The sequence below is a fragment of the Ranitomeya imitator genome, chromosome 4 (genome assembly GCF_032444005.1).
Source record: "Ranitomeya imitator isolate aRanImi1 chromosome 4, aRanImi1.pri, whole genome shotgun sequence".
NCBI lineage: Eukaryota > Metazoa > Chordata > Amphibia > Anura > Dendrobatidae > Ranitomeya > Ranitomeya imitator.
The window spans coordinates 509,884,558-509,898,117 of record NC_091285.1 but is presented as its reverse complement, the minus strand read 5'-3'; the positions used below and the strand labels follow the sequence as shown (position 1 = coordinate 509,898,117).

Sequence of the window (13,560 nt, the reverse complement as noted above, 5' to 3'; positions counted from 1 at the left end):
TGAACAGTTGTGTATGAATGGAGTGATTGATAATATAGATAAAATAACTAGACAAGAAACCAATTATATATCATAAATTATAGATATGGCATATGGTGTGACCTGATCTCATATGAATCCTCCAAAGGGTAGGCGCATAAATGGTATAAGATAAAAATAAAAATAAATACTATGCACATAACAAAATATCAGCCGTGTATACCAACCAGATATGCGTGCCACAGCCCCCTCACACACCACTCCAGTGAGGGGGCTGTGGCACGCATATCTGGTTATTAGATCATACTTTTACTTACCTGATATATATTATTGTATTTTGTTATCAATCAGTTTTGGTGTGCCCTAGCCCCCCCACATACTGGTCTATATTGTACATATATATTTTTACTCATATTATATTTCAGATTATACATACCGTATATACTCGAGTATAAGCCGACCCGAGTATAAGCCGACCCCCCTAATTTTGCCACAAAAAACTGGGAAAACTTATTGACTCGAGTATAAGCCTAGGGTGGAAATGCAGCATTTACCGGTGAATTTCAAAAATAAAAATAGATAATTATTTCCCCATAGCTGTGCCATATAGTGCTCTGCACCGTTCATATTTCCCCATAGCTGTGCCCCATACAGTGCTCTGCACCGTTCATTTTGTTCCATAGCTCTGCCCCATACAGTGCTCTGCACCGTTCATTATTGCCCCATATCTGTGCCCAATATATGCTCTGCACCGTTCATTTTGTCCCATAGCTGTGCCCCATACTGTGCTCTGCACCGTTCATTTTGTCCCATAGCTGTGCCCCATACTGTGCTCGGCACCGTTCATTATTGTCCCATAGCTGTGCCCCATATATGCTCTGCACCGTTCATTATTGTCCCATAGCTGTGCCCCATATAGTGCTCTGCACCGTTCATTATTGCCCCATAGCTGTGCCCCATATAGTGCTCTGCACCGTTCATTTTGTCCCATAGCTGTGCCCCATACTGTGCTCGGCACCGTTCATTATTGTCCCATAGCTGTGCCCCATATATGCTCTGCACCGTTCATTATTGTCCCATAGCTGTGCCCCATATATGCTCTGCACCGTTCATTATTGTCCCATAGCTGTGCCCCATATAGTGCTCTGCACCGTTCATTATTGTCCCATAGCTGTGCCCCATATAGTGCTCTGCACCGTTCATTTTTGTCCCATAGCTGTGCCCCATATAGTGCTCTGCACCGTTCATTATTGTCCCATAGCTGTGCCCCATATATGCTCTGCACCGTTCATTTTGTCCCATAGCTGTGCCCCATACTGTGCTCGGCACCGTTCACTTTGTCCCATAGCTGTGCCCCATATAGTGCTCTGCACCGTTCATTTTGTCCCATAGCTGTGCCCCATATAGTGCTCTGCACCGTTCATTATTGTCCCATAGCTGTGCCCCATATATGCTCTGCACCGTTCATTTTGTCCCATAGCTGTGCCCCATACTGTGCTCGGCACCGTTCATTATTGTCCCATAGCTGTGCCCCATATAGTGCTCTGCACCGTTCATTTTGTCCCATAGCTGTGCCCCATATAGTGCTCTGCACCGTTCATTTTGTCCCATAGCTGTGCCCCATATAGTGCTCTGCACCGTTCATTATTGTCCCATAGCTGTGCCCCATATAGTGCTCTGCACCGTTCATATTGTCCCATAGCTGTACCCCATTTATGCTCTGCACCGTTCATATTGCCCCATATCTGTGCCCCATATACAATGCTCTGCACCGTTCATTTTGTCCCATATCTGTGCCCCATACTGTGCTCTGCACCGTTCATTATTGTCCCATAGCTGTGCCCCATATACAATGCTCTGCACCGTTCATTTTGTCCCATATCTGTGCCCCATACTGTGCTCGGCACCGTTCATTATTGTCCCATAGCTGTGCCCCATATACAATGCTCTGCACCGTTCATTTTGTCCCATATCTGTGCCCCATATACAATGCTCTGCACCGTTCATTTTGTCCCATATCTGTGCCCCATACTGTGCTCGGCACCGTTCATTATTGTCCCATAGCTGTGCCCCATATATGCTCTGCACCGTTCATTTTGTCCCATAGATGCTCCACATAAATCTGTGCCGCTGCTGCTGCAATTAAAAAAAAAAACCCATACTCACCTCTCTTGCTTGCAGCTGCCAGCGTCCGGTCCCGGCGTCTCGTCCCGGCGTCTCCGCTCCGACTGATCAGGCAGAGGGCACCGCGCACACTATATGCGTCATCGCGCCCTCTGACCTGAACAGTCAGAGCGCAGACGCCGGGAAGATGGAGCAGCGCCCGGCGGCTGGAACGCGGACAGGTGAATATTACATACTTACCTAGTCCCAGCGATCCTCGCGCTGTCCCTGCCGTCACAGCTGGTCTTCGGTGCCGCAGCCTCTTCCTCTATCAGCGGTCACGTGGGACCGCTGATTAGAGAAATGAATACGCGGCTCCACCCCTATGGGAGGTGGAGCCGCCTATTCATTTTTCTAATGAGCGGTCCCACGTGACCGCTGAAGAGGGGAAGAACTGCAGCACAGAAGACCGTGGGACGGCAGGGACAGCGCCAGGATCGCTGGGACTAGGTAAGTATACCCTCACCCCCTCACCCGCCAACCCTGCCACCCACCTTGACTTGAGTATAAGCCGAGAGGGGCACTTTCAGCCCAAAAATTTGGGCTGAAAATCTCGGCTTATACTCGAGTATATACAGTATATATATTTTTTTTTAATAAAAATGTTATTGATTGTGTTATGTCTTTTTAAAAATAAAATTAATTAATTTTGTTATTTGTTGTCAGTAAATATTTTCTTTGGGGTATATGCTTTTTGTGGAATATTTACTTTATTAGATATATTTTCAATATTATTTGGTATTTCTTTTCTATATAGGATTTCTTCCCCACTCATCCCTGCCTGCAGCCTGGAGCATCACCCCACTCCTGCCTCCTCCAGCAGCGACCCTGAAACCCTGCTTCACTGCAGCCACCACCCCCAGTAAGCAATAAGATGCAAGGATTGTAAGAAGCACCACCAATTTATTAAAAAAAAATTTTTTTTTTCTCCCCAAAATTTGGGGTGCGTGTTATAATCCAAATTATACGGTATATACTTTTTATATACAGTGGGCATGGAAAGTATTCAGTCCCATTTACATTTTTCACTCTTTTTTGAATTTACCAAATGGCTGCAATGAAACAAAGTTCATTTTTTTTCTCAATAATGTACACTCTGTACAAAATCTTGACTAAAAAAAACAGAAATGTAGTCATTTTTGCAAATTTATTAAAAAAGGAAAACTGAAATATCACATGGTCATAAGTAGTCAGACCCTTTGCTCAGTATTGACTAGAAGCACACTTTTGAGCTAGTACAGCCATGAGCCTTCTTGGGAATGATGCAACAAGTTTTTCACACCTGGATTTGGGGATCCTCTGCCATTCTTCCTTGCAGATCCTCTCCAGTTCTGTCAGGTTGGATGGTGAACATTGGTGGACAGCCATTTTCAGGTCTCTCCAGAGATACTCAATTGGGTTTAGGTCAGGGCCCTGGCTGGGTCAGTCAAGAATGGTCACAGAGTTGTTCTGAAGCCACTGCTTTGTTATTTTAGCTGTGTGCTTAGAGTCATTGTCTTGATGGAAGGTAAACCTTTCGGCCAAGTCTGAGGTCCAGAGCACTCTGGAAGAGGTTTTCATCCAGGTATATCTCTGTACTTGGCCGCATTAATGTTTCCTTCAATGACAACCAGTTGTCCTGTCCCTGCAGCTGAAAAACACCCCCATAGCATGATGCTGCCACCACCATGTTTCAATGTTGGGATTGTATTGGGCAGGTGATGAGCAGTGCCTGGTTTGTCCCCACATACCGCTTAGAATTATCACCAAAAAGGTCTATCTTCATCTCATTAGACCAGAGAATATTATTTCTCATAGTCTGGGAGTCCTTCATGTGTTTTTTTTTAGCAAACTCTATGTGGGCTTTTATATGTCTTGCACTGAGAGGCTTCAGTCGGGCCACTCTGCCAGAAAGGCCCAACTAGTGGAGGGCTGCAGTGATAGTTGACTTTGTGGAACTTTCTCCCATCTCCCTACTGCATTTCTGGAGCTCAGCCACATTTATCTTGGGGGTTCTTCTTTACCTCTCTCACCAAGGCTCATCTCCCACGATTGCTCAGTTTGGCTGGACTGCCAGGTCTAGGAAGACTTCTGGTGGTCCCAAACTACTTCCATTTACGGATTATGGAGGCCACTGTGCTGTTAGGAACCTTGAGCACTGCAGAAATTCTGTTGTAACCTTGGTCAGATCTGTGCCTTGCCACAATTCTGTCTCTGAGCTCCTTGGCCAGTTCCTTTGACCTCATGATTCTCATTTGGTCTAACATGCACTGTAAGCTGTGAGGTCTTCTATAGACAGATATGTGCCTTTCCAAATCAAGTCCTATCATTTAATTAGGCACAGCTGGACTCCAATGAAGGAGTAGAACCATCTCAAGGAGGATCACAAGGAAATGGACAGCATGTGACTTAAATATGAGTGTCTGAGCAAAGGGTATGAATACTTATGACCATGCGATATTTCACTTTTTCTTTTTTAATAAATATGCAAACTTTTCTACATTTCTGTTTTCTTCCAGCCAAGATGGGGTGCAGAGTGTACATTAATGAGAAAAAAATAAACTTTTTTGAATTTACCAAATGGCTGCAATGAAACAAAGAGTGAAAAATTTAAAGGGGTCTGAATACTTTCCATACCCACTGTATGTCTGTGATTTAAGGGTATGAAAATTCAAAGTTGGAAAATTGTGAAATTTTCAACATTTTAGCCAAAATTCATTTTTTTCACAAATAAACGAAAGTCATATCAAAGACATTTTACACCTATTATAAAGTACAATATGTCATGAAAAAACAATCTCAGAATCACTGGGATCCATTGAAGCGTTCCATAATGATTACCTCATAAAGTCACAGTGGTCAGAATTGTAAAAATTGGCCTGATCATTAATGTGCAAACCACTCTCTGGTGGTAAAGGTGTTAACCTGGTGACAGGTCCTTTTGAAATTTACAAATGAAAAAATACACATCAATGCACTTGTGCAGTGCAGAACTTACCATCTATTTCATATGCAAACATTTCACCATATGTCATCCAGTATGGACGAAACACTATATCTTTAGCAAGGGACCAAGAAGGTTCTTCATTAGGATAAAGGATCGCCGTTCTTGGCACGCCAAAGGAAAATACTACTATTCCCATTATAACTACAATGAAAAACATTCTTGTCATCTAAAATGGAAAAAAAATATTGATTAAAAGAAATGTTAAAGGGAAGTCCGGCACTGCACATGTTATTTGTAAGTGACAATTTAGTTTCTTTTTACATGACAAATAAACTGTGCAAAACACACTCCAATCGACTATATTGGAAGTTGATTGATGCTCCTTTAGTTAAATTTAAATGTGTCAATTATTTTGATTTTTTTCACGCCAATGGCAGTTCACACAATCACCCACCCCAAAATATAGTTCATGTTATTGCTGGCAGCACATTTATTGATAAGAGAGGATGTGCAACAAAGAAAAAAATTTTAATTGTTTTATGTCATGACTCATCATAAAAGACACAACTAGAAAACAAATTATTACTCAAGGTGATGTCTTGGGTGATGATTGGGATCATCACTTAATTACATTTGTCTATGACTATCGAATAATTTGTTCTAAATAATCCCCCTAAGTTTTTTTCACAAGTTTTTCTTAAAAGAGTTTTCAGGGAATAGAAATAAATAACTAACTAAAGGAAATATAATTGTAAATGAATTGAAAAAATATCTTTTAGCAAATTACACTTGTTTTAGAGGCAATCACTATAGAATTAAAATGCCCACTGTTTTGTGGCAAAGACAGAAACCTGTTCTAGCATGCTAATAGGACCGGTGTCTGTGAGTGTGTAAGGAGGTGAAGCACAATAAGAGTCCAGGGCGGTTACCTTCTCGGCTCTGTGCCTGGAACCATTGAGCTGTGCTACAGGTTCCCCAGGGGGCAGACTTAGAGACTGGGACAGAAAGGGAGCCGGGCAGAGAGCGGGAAAGGCACGCGTGCAAGGAACAGGGCAGCGTGAGCAGCGGTCAGAGCAGGGTGCAGCTGCGCTCCGGGAAAGAGAGAGAGCTCCCGGTCAGAGGACAAATACAGGGAGATTGCCCAGAAAGACTGCATCTTGTGAGTACATTAAAGCGGACTCTGCTGTGACTGGAGAGGAGCGCTTTGAGACCCGTGTAGAGACATTGGCCCGTGTAGAGACTGTGACCCCCTGGTACCCGTGGTATCAGTGTAACATATAATCCCTTTAAAAACAAATATATTTATTTAGAAATAGTCTAAAAAAATACCACTTCCCAGTGAACACAGAAAAATGGAATACAGAAACGAATCCACTAAGTGCACCTTTCCTCACAGATAGCCCTACACTCACCTACTATCCCTTCCTGACAGTGGAGGTTGGCACCCTGATAGATATTTTGGCGCCCCCACTCCGCGACGGCTGACACCTGCTATCCCTATTAATGTAACTAGTCAGCTATAGGAGGGAAAACAATGAGCAATAAAAAGAAATGAAGGAAGATGTAGGGTAGAGAAAAACTAAGGTGCACAAAAAACCTATATACCGTACTCCCTCAATAACATCCCATATAAAGCCACAAAACACTGGAAAAAATATATATATAAAGTAGTATACTCCCAGCGTTTCAATGTAACGGTCCCATTGTACACCAGCATTAGATACAACTATGTGCATAAATGGCGAGATGGCAGTGGGAGGGCAGGTATACGGTAACAAAAGACCTGGTTAAGTCTAAAATAGACAAATTGCATGGCAGCACCCCCTTAGCAAAAAGTATATTTCAGAGTGCAGGACAATGCAACACATCTCAGTATGGCTACAGCATGATACTATGCTGGTGAAAAATACCAAAGGAATATCTTGAGCCACACACTGGCTGAACCAAACAAAGTCCAGTGGGCTCTAATGGGCTCAATAATAGGTACCTATACTCATGCACAGTCAAAAAGACAAAAATAGATGATATCAACAGCAGCCAGTGAAAGGGGTGTTAGCCCAAAAATAAACACTTAGCTGTCAGTATAACGCCCCGACGCGTTTCCCCGTCATACGGTTCCTCAGGGGGCATGGATGATGATAAACCAGAGGTCATAGATACAGGTGTGTTGTGAATTCTGTGGCTGAATTCACTCCTGTGGTCACAAGTGGTATTGCAGCCTCTGGGCTTCCTCCCTCAGGTGTTTTGGTGAGCTCGTTGGCTGCCTTGCTATTTAACTCCACCTGAATCTGTCTTCCTTGCTCCTTGTCAATGTTCCAGTGTTGGATCTGAGCTACTGCATCTTTCCTGTGGCCTGCTGCTCTGCTAGATAAGTGTTACTTAAACCAGGGATTCAAGCTTCAGGAGGCTAATTTGCATATTCCAGGTGCCTTCTGGGAGAAGCGAAGTCTCCCTAAGCTAGAAGATCGTTGGGTACAGCCGGGACCAGCTGCTTCGAAAGCATCACCAAACCAGGGATTCAAGCTTCAGGAGGCTAATTTGCATATTCCAGGTGCCTTCTGGGAGAAGCGAAGTCTCCCTAAGCTAGAAGATCGTTGGGTACAGCCGGGACCAGCTGCTTCGAAAGCATCACCAAACCGCGCGCCGTAATTTTTGCCTGTAGGACATTATTGCAAGAGAGCTTGGCTGAGTAGATTACACAAGAAGGAAAACACACAGCAAGTCAGCAGGATCTAGGAGCAACATGGCAGATGTGACAACCTACATGGTGAGCTGCAGCATGTGCTACATGTTCACAGATCGACCAGAAGAAGAATCCAATTTCACCTGTCAGAAGTGTAGACTAGTGGCCCTTTTAGAAGAAAAGGTGCGGGGTCTGGAAGAAAGAATAGCAACTTTGAAACTCATCAAAGAGAATGAAGACTTTCTAGACAGAACAGAAGCATCTCTACTGGTCACAGAAGGTGCAAAAAGTGTCAGAGAACCTCCAAAAGCAGATGAGTGGAAGCATGTGACCAAAAGAAGCAAGAAGACCGTGGAGAAATCACCAACCACACAACTGAAGAACTGATATCAAATCTTTGTAGAGGATGAAGATGGCACACCTAAGAATGAAGCAATACCAGCAAGCAAAAAAGAAAAGGGCACACAGCAACAAGTGACAGCAAAAAGTACAGCCAAGAAGCAACGAAGAGTGGTGGTGGTGGGAGACTCACTACTGAGAGGCACCGAAGCAGCCATCTGCAGACCGGACATAACTGCAAGAGAAGTATGCTGCCTTCCAGGTGCGATGATCAAGGATGTGACCGATAGGATACCAAAGCTCTTCAGCTCCAAGGACGTCCACCCATTTCTTCTGATACATGTTGGCACCAATGACACGGCAAGGAAGGACCTACCGACAATCTGCAAGGACTTTGAAGAGTTGGGGAAGAAAGTAAAGGAACTGGATGCACAGGTAGTTTTTTCTTCTATCCTTCCAGTAGACGGGCATGGCACCAGGAGATGGAACAGGATCCTTGATGCAAACAACTGGCTAAGACGATGGTGCAGACAACAAGGATTTGGATTCCTGGACCACGGTGTGAATTACTGGTATGATGGACTCCTCGCCAGAGACGGACTACACCTCAACAAACCTGGGAAACACACATTCGCCAGAAGACTCGCTACACTCATCAGGAGGGCGTTAAACTAGAAGAAGAGGGGACGGGAAGAAAAACATTAGACTCGAACAAAGACGACCCAGGAAAACATACTCAGAAGGGAGGTAAGAACATTTCTAAAACAATCCACAGTGAGGAGATTGGAACAAAACAATATCCTCTAAACTGCATGCTCGCAAACGCCAGAAGCCTGACAAACAAGATGGAAGAACTAGAAGCAGAAATATCTACAGGTAACTTTGACATAGTGGGAATAACCGAGACATGGTTAGATGAAAGCTATGACTGGGCAGTTAACTTACAGGGTTACAGTCTGTTTAGAAAGGATCGTAAAAATCGGAGAGGAGGAGGGGTTTGTCTCTATGTAAAGTCTTGTCTAAAATCCACTTTAAGGGAGGATATTAGCGAAGGGAATGAGGATGTCGAGTCCATATGGGTTGAAATTCATGGAGGGAAAAATGGTAACAAAATTCTCATTGGGGTCTGTTACAAACCCCCAAATATAACAGAAAGCATGGAAAGTCTACTTCTAAAGCTGATAGATGAAGCTGCAACCCATAATGAGGTCCTGGTTATGGGGGACTTTAACTACCCGGATATTAACTGGGAAACAGAAACCTGTGAAACCCATAAAGGCAACAGGTTTCTGCTAATAACCAAGAAAAATTATCTTTCACAATTGGTGCAGAATCCAACCAGAGGAGCAGCACTTTTAGACCTAATACTATCTAATAGACCTGACAGAATAACAAATCTGCAGGTGGTTGGGCATTTAGGAAATAGCGACCACAATATTGTGCAGTTTCACCTGTCTTTCACTAGGGGGACTTGTCAGGGAGTCACAAAAACATTGAACTTTAGGAAGGCAAAGTTTGAACAGCTTAGAGATGCCCTTAATCTGGTAGACTGGGACAATATCCTCAGAAATGAGAATACAGATAATAAATGGGAAATGTTTAAGAACATCCTAAATAGGCAGTGTAAGCGGTTTATACCTTGTGGGAATAAAAGGACTAGAAATAGGAAAAACCCAATGTGGCTAAACAAAGAAGTAAGACAGGCAATTAACAGTAAAAAGAAAGCATTTGCACTACTAAAGCAGGATGGCACCATTGAAGCTCTAAAAAACTATAGGGAGAAAAATACTTTATCTAAAAAACTAATTAAAGCTGCCAAAAAGGAAACAGAGAAGCACATTGCTAAGGAGAGTAAAACTAATCCCAAACTGTTCTTCAACTATATCAATAGTAAAAGAATAAAAACTGAAAATGTAGGCCCCTTAAAAAATAGTGAGGAAAGAATGGTTGTAGATGACGAGGAAAAAGCTAACATATTAAACACCTTCTTCTCCACGGTATTCACGGTGGAAAATGAAATGCTAGGTGAAATCCCAAGAAACAATGAAAACCCTATATTAAGGGTCACCAATCTAACCCAAGAAGAGGTGCGAAACCGGCTAAATAAGATTAAAATAGATAAATCTCCGGGTCCGGATGGCATACACCCACGAGTACTAAGAGAACTAAGTAATGTAATAGATAAACCATTATTTCTTATTTTTAGTGACTCTATAGGGACAGGGTCTGTTCCGCAGGACTGGCGCATAGCAAATGTGGTGCCAATATTCAAAAAGGGCTCTAAAAGTGAACCTGGAAATTATAGGCCAGTAAGTCTAACCTCTATTGTTGGTAAAATATTTGAAGGGTTTCTGAGGGATGTTATTCTGGATTATCTCAATGAGAATAACTGTTTAACTCCATATCAGCATGGGTTTATGAGAAATCGCTCCTGTCAAACCAATCTAATCAGTTTTTATGAAGAGGTAAGCTATAGACTGGACCACGGTGAGTCATTGGACGTGGTATATCTCGATTTTTCCAAAGCGTTTGATACCGTGCCGCACAAGAGGTTGGTACACAAAATGAGAATGCTTGGTCTGGGGGAAAATGTGTGTAAATGGGTTAGTAACTGGCTTAGTGATAGAAAGCAGAGGGTGGTTATAAATGGTATAGTCTCTAACTGGGTCGCTGTGACCAGTGGGGTACCGCAGGGGTCAGTATTGGGACCTGTTCTCTTCAACATATTCATTAATGATCTGGTAGAAGGTTTACACAGTAAAATATCGATATTTGCAGATGATACAAAACTATGTAAAGCAGTTAATACAAGAGAAGATAGTATTCTGCTACAGATGGATCTGGATAAGTTGGAAACTTGGGCTGAAAGGTGGCAGATGAGGTTTAACAATGATAAATGTAAGGTTATACACATGGGAAGAGGGAATCAATATCACCATTACACACTGAACGGGAAACCACTGGGTAAATCTGACAGGGAGAAGGACTTGGGGATCCTAGTTAATGATAAACTTACCTGGAGCAGCCAGTGCCAGGCAGCAGCTGCCAAGGCAAACAGGATCATGGGGTGCATTAAAAGAGGTCTGGAGACACATGATGAGAGCATTATACTGCCTCTGTACAAATCCCTAGTTAGACCGCACATGGAGTACTGTGTCCAGTTTTGGGCACCGGTGCTCAGGAAGGATATAATGGAATTAGAGAGAGTACAAAGGAGGGCAACAAAATTAATAAAGGGGATGGGAGAACTACAATACCCAGATAGATTAGCGAAATTAGGATTATTTAGTCTAGAAAAAAGACGACTGAGGGGCGATCTAATAACCATGTATAAGTATATAAGGGGACAATACAAATATCTCGCTGAGGATCTGTTTATACCAAGGAAGGTGACGGGCACAAGGGGGCATTCTTTGCGTCTGGAGGAGAGAAGGTTTTTCCACCAACATAGAAGAGGATTCTTTACTGTTAGGGCAGTGAGAATCTGGAATTGCTTGCCTGAGGAGGTGGTGATGGCGAACTCAGTCGAGGGGTTCAAGAGAGGCCTGGATGTCTTCCTGGAGCAGAACAATATTGTATCATACAATTATTAGGTTCTGTAGAAGGACGTAGATCTGGGTATTTATTATGATGGAATATAGGCTGAACTGGATGGACAAATGTCTTTTTTCGGCCTTACTAACTATGTTACTATGTTACTATGTTACTTTGTTTTTGTTTCCGTTTTTTCTGTCCAGCTGTGCTATTCTCTTTTGCTGGAAGCTCTGAGACGCAAAGGGTGCACCACCGTGCCGTTAGTTCGGCACGGTGGGTCTTTTTGCCCCCCTTTGCGTGGTTCTGCTTTAGGGTTTTTTGTAGACTGCATAGTTCTCTTTGCTATCCTCGCTCTGTCTAGAATATCGGGCCTCACTTTGCTGAATCTATTTCATTCCTACGTTTTGTCTTTTCATCTTGCTAACAGTCATTATATGTGGGGGGCTGCCTATTCCTTTGGGGTATTTCTCTGAGGCAAGTCAGGCTTGTATTTCTATCTTCAGGCTAGTCAGCTCCTCAGGCAGTGCCGAGTTGCATAGGTAGTGTTAGGCGCAATCCACTGCTGCTTTTAGTTGTGTGAGGATAGGTTCAGGTATTGCAGTCTGCAGAGATTCCACGTCTCAGAGCTTGTTCTATTGTTTTTGGGTTATTGCCATATCACTGTATGTGCGCTGATTACTGCACACTGTGTTGCCTGATAGCACAGCATAACAGTACAAGGAGCCCAAACCAATGATTCTCAATAGATGGAAAAAAGAAGTCCTGACATCATTTTTTTTTTTTTTCCTCAGCTCTGTCTTCAGTTTTTTTTTTTTTTTTCCCTAGACATTAGAGTGCTTCAGGACACAGCTGTGGACATGGATATTCAGGCTCTGTGCTCCTCAATGGATAATCTCGTTATAAATGTACAAAAGATTCAAGATACAATTGATCAGAAATCTATGCTAGAACCAAGAATTCCTATTCCTGATTTGTTTTTTGGTGACAGAACTAAGTTCCTGAGCTTCAAAAATAATTGTAAGCTATTTCTGGCCTTGAAACCTCATTCTTCTGGTAATCCTATTCAACAGGTTTTGATTATTATTTCTTTTTTGCGCGGCGACCCACAGGACTGGGCGTTTTCTCTTGCGCCAGGAGACCCTGCATTGAGTAATGTTGATGCGTTTTTCCAGGCGCTTGGATTGCTTTACGATGAGCCTAATTCAGTGGATCAGGCTGAGAAAAATTTGCTGGCTTTATGCCAGGGTCAGGATGATGTAGAAGTATATTGTCAGAAATTTAGGAAGTGGCCAGTACTTACTCTGTGGAATGAATCTGCGCTGGCAGCTTTGTTCAGAAAGGGTCTCTCTGAAGCTCTTAAGGATGTCATGGTGGGATTTCCTATGCCTGCTGGTTTGAATGAGTCTATGTCCTTGGCCATTCAGATCGGTCGTCGCTTGCGTTAGCGTAAATCTGTGCACCATCTGGCGGTATTGTCTGAGAGTAAACCTGAGCCTATGCAGTGCGACAGGACTATGACTAAAGTTGAACGGCAAGAACACAGACGTCTGAACAGGCTGTGTTTCTACTGTGGTGATTCCACTCATGCTATTTCTAATTGTCCTAAGCGCACTAGGCGGTTCGATAGCTCTGCCGTCATTGGTACTGTACAGTCCAAATTCCTTCTGTCCATTACCTTGATATGCTCTTTGTCATCGTATTCTGTCATGGCGTTTGTGGATTCAGGCGCTGCCCTGAATCTGATGGATTTGGATTATGCTAAACGTTGTGGATTTTTCTTGGAGCCTTTGCGGTGTCCTATTCCGTTGAGAGGAATTGATGCTACACCTTTGGCCAAGAATAAGCCTCAGTACTGGGCCCAGCTGACCATGTGCATGGCTCCTGCACATCAGGAAGTTATTCGCTTTCTGGTACTGCATAATCTGCATGATGTGGT

The 13,560-nt window shown here is 43.1% G+C and overlaps 1 pseudogene; it reads right to left on the bottom strand.

Moving 5' to 3' along the window:
• Positions 1 to 13,560, bottom strand: part of LOC138674576 (transient receptor potential cation channel subfamily M member 7-like) — a 240,306-nt pseudogene that overhangs the window by 71,834 nt on the left and 154,912 nt on the right.